The 3,657-nt window shown below is 44.9% G+C and overlaps 1 protein-coding gene across 1 annotated transcript in view; it reads right to left on the reverse strand.

Moving 5' to 3' along the window:
- The window catches only part of AMMECR1L (AMMECR1-like), a 23,238-nt gene extending 20,127 nt beyond the window's left edge, over positions 1-3,111 (reverse strand). The window contains exons 1-2 of the mRNA XM_011980497.1: positions 3,003-3,111; positions 2,465-2,574 (exon numbers count right to left, since the gene is read on the reverse strand). The gene's annotated coding sequence lies outside the window, so the exon portion shown is untranslated. The remainder of the gene's footprint in view (positions 1-2,464; positions 2,575-3,002) is intronic.
- Positions 3,112-3,657: the final 546 nt, after the last annotated feature.

Raw genomic sequence — 3,657 nt, forward strand, 5'->3', positions numbered from 1 at the left:
AGCGTCGGTTATAAAAAGAACGCAGCTCTGAGTGCTTACAACTTCCAGAGAAATAACACCCTCATAATACAATTCCATTAAGAATGACCTTGTAATCTGAAAGATCGTATTATTAACGTGGGATTATGACTCTCATGACCTTGATAGTTTCCTTCTTTGGAGAGCAATGGCTTCTAATTAATCATCCACTGCTTCTTTTCATTCTGAGACGCCAGAAAACACAGAGGAAAATACTTTGCTGCCTTGAGAGTTGTACAGTTTTATTCCACTAGAGCCCTCATTTAAGCTTACAGATATACACTAAAAAAGAGACTAAATTTGCTAAATATGCTATTATTGTAGACATCTTGATAGATATTGAATACCAATTTAAAAAACTGTTGTCAAAGTAGTTAGGTTTACACAACCATCAGATTAAAGTATCTAGAAAAGCCTAAAGGTGGGGGGAAAAAATCTAGATTCACCTTCTGAAGACATGCCTCAAAACAGCTTATTCGAGGGCATGACCTCATGTAGATTTGAGAGGTGGGAAAAAGGCCAAGAAAAAGGGGGTCTCTGCATTTTCTTCTGTTATCATTTAGCATTCAGATGTTTGCTCAAATCAAGCTTTCCACAGAAGGGAACAAGCTGTTGTTTCCTGTGTGGCACAGAGTTGAGTTGAAATTCAATTTAATAATTATATTATGGGTACTGAAATGGCACCTGAGCTATAATTCTGTCCTACTTATGGAACTATTCCAGGAAACAGTCAGAAAAACCCACATACATTCTGGTAACCATACCAAATAATCATTTATTTTTGAAACCCCCAGCATACACACACCCAAAACATTTGGTGTGTGAAAATTTTCCCCCACAAATCACAGACCTACCTATATAATTGTTCCTTTTTGTTCTGGAGACAGGGTCTCCCTCTGTGGTCCAGGCTGGAGTGCAGTGGTGCAGTCACGGCTCACTGTAGCCTTGAACTTCTGTGCTCTAGAGATCCTCCTGCCTCAGCCTCCCAAATAGCTGGGACCACTGCCATGCACCACCACACTCGGCTAATTTTTAAAAATTTTTCCTTTTGTAGAGATGGGGTCTCGTTATGTGGACCAAGCTGGTTTTGAACTTCTGGCTTCAAGCAATCTTCCTGCATTGGCACCCCAGTTTTGGGATTTACAGGCACGAGCGACTGTGCCCGGACTTTTTAAAAAAAAAAAAAAGAGATGAAGCCTTGCTATGTTGCCCAGGCTGAAGTGGCTATTTACAGGGCTCAAGCGATCCTCCTGCCTCAGCTTCTCAAGTTGCTGGGGCTCCAGATGCATGCCACCATGCCTGGCAACAATTGTTTTTAAGCTTTATAGATTTTAAAAACATAAAGAACTCTATTTTTTTTTTTAAAGACGAAGTCTCGCTCTGTCGCCAGGCTGGAGTACAGTGGCATGACCTCGGCTCACTGCAACTTCCACCTCCCAGGTTCAAGTGATTCTCCTGCTTCAGCCTCCCGAGTAGCTGGGACTACAGGCACGTGCCACCACGCCCAGCTAATTTTTGCATTTTCAGTAGAGATGGGGTTTCACCATGTTGGCCAGGATGGTCTTGATCTCTTGACCTCGTTATCCACCCAACTCGGCTTCCCAAAGTGCTGGGATTACAGGCGTGAGCCACTGCGCCTGGCCAGAACTATACATTTTCATTTCAACTTAGCTTAAAGAAAAACATGTACCTAGGAGTCAAAACTTTTTTCACCTCCCCTCTGTTTTCTATGTGACCTGTAGCAAGGTGCCAGATTTTTCTGGGCCTCAGTTCTTTCATTTGTAAAATAAAAACATTTGTCCCCTACGTCCCTCAGAGGGGCTAGGGGGCTTCACCAAGAAGTGAAGCCCTCTGAAAACGCTCTCCTAAGTGTTAGCATACTATCATTAATCAACTTAAGAGGACACAGCCGTCATAATTTTTCCCCAGAACTTTGTTTCAAGTTTACAGTGAAAAATTTTAATTATTTTCAAATCTGTGATGGGATTTTCAGGGAAATATCATCACTATTGCGAATTTAGGACAAAATGTTCCAAAAGTCTTTGAGGACTGAAACTATAGAAAAGAGAACCAATAACTGACTTTGATCAGGAACTGCATTAACCTCTGAGTTAATTACCCTAAAAGTTAAGACAACCTTTTTGGTCGTATTAAGAAACGAATTTGGGAAGGGTGGGGAGCCAGACCTTACACTAGAAATATGAAGGAAAGATCATGCCACGCCACCACCTAGCTCACTCTAATGGGGGTACGGAAAACAAACTTGCATATTTAAACTATTTTAAAAGGGAATAAGTGGAAAAACTTCATCAACATTAGGATCCCCTCACGGAAGTAGAAAAATACGAATGAACAAAATACACCTACATCCCAAAATCCTAGCACATGCCTAAAACCAAAAACTACAATGACGCTCTATTCTAAATATGTCCAAGATAATACTCACTGAAAGCAGAAAGTTTGTATTGCCAGAGGAACAGCTACAACAGAGGAGGGGAGCTATTTTGTCTCTGGAATGAATTTTCTTCCTTCGGATTCCATTCCTTCTTCCTGTACCTAAGACGGAAATGGCAGGTGCAGTGAACAAACACCCAGGTAGGGCAGAGGTAAGATACATACGGTTTCTGAAAAACCACAACTCCACAGAGCAATTTCGGGGCGGGCACAGCAAATAGCTAGAGAACAGGCTCTCCTTATTTCAAAACCTTTCAAACTCTAAATCTGAGGCAGCAGTGCAGTCCCATGCCCTGAATCATCTCATCCTTAGCGTCATCACAAGAGGGGAGGATGGTGAGAATCAAAGGTTTATTTATTGAACTCGAGCATTAAAACTTCCCCACCCACCGATGCAGAGCAAAAGTTGCTCTCAAGCCAGGAGAGACCATTTAAAGGCTCGCCGCCGGTTTCAGAACACAGATAAATTCCCCAATCCTCTGCAAAGACAGCGCTGAAGAATTACTGGACAGCACGCCGGAGGCAGGGACCTGAGGGCAGGCCATCTTGCTATGCCGGGAGGAGAGGGTCACTGTTGCTAGGAGTCATTCATCCTTACTGTCAGTCTCGAAGAAATCTCTTCCTGATCTCTTCACCAACTCTCCCCACTAGTAGAGAATGGAGCTACTCCCAAAGATGTAAGTAAACAGGAGACTGTTTACATCTCCTGTGGGTGGGAGAGGCCCCACCCACTCTATCCTAGGAGAGGGCAGTGAAAGAGGATAAGGCCCAGAGGGATAAGGGTGAGGGACCGTGGCAAGGAGAGGAGTTCAGATCAGGACAGGGAATGGAGGAGGGCAAGGAGTGAAGGGCACAACCCACAGCCTGGGAAAGAGAGAGTCATGAAACCCAGCGTGTCAGGTGGACGGATCACGGAACAGGGGTCCAGCGCAGGTTAAGGAAGGAGGGCCCAAGGGTAGGGGTGGGAAAAAGAGAAGAGGAGGAGGAGGAAGCGCGCGTGTGAAGAGTGTTAAGAAAACGACAGGCCAGAGCAGGGAGGGGAAAAGCAGGCCGAGGGAGAGGGTGAAAGGTGAAAAACGAGGGTATGAGGAAAGAGGGTCCGGGGCGCTGGGGAGTTGGGGAGACGATGGAGCGACGGGTAGAGCAGCTTGGGCCGAGCCGCGGGGGTGGAATCCAGACGCCGGG

This window comes from Mandrillus leucophaeus, unplaced genomic scaffold (genome assembly GCF_000951045.1).
Source record: "Mandrillus leucophaeus isolate KB7577 unplaced genomic scaffold, Mleu.le_1.0 Scaffold213, whole genome shotgun sequence".
In the NCBI taxonomy this organism is placed as follows: Eukaryota; Metazoa; Chordata; class Mammalia; order Primates; family Cercopithecidae; genus Mandrillus; species Mandrillus leucophaeus.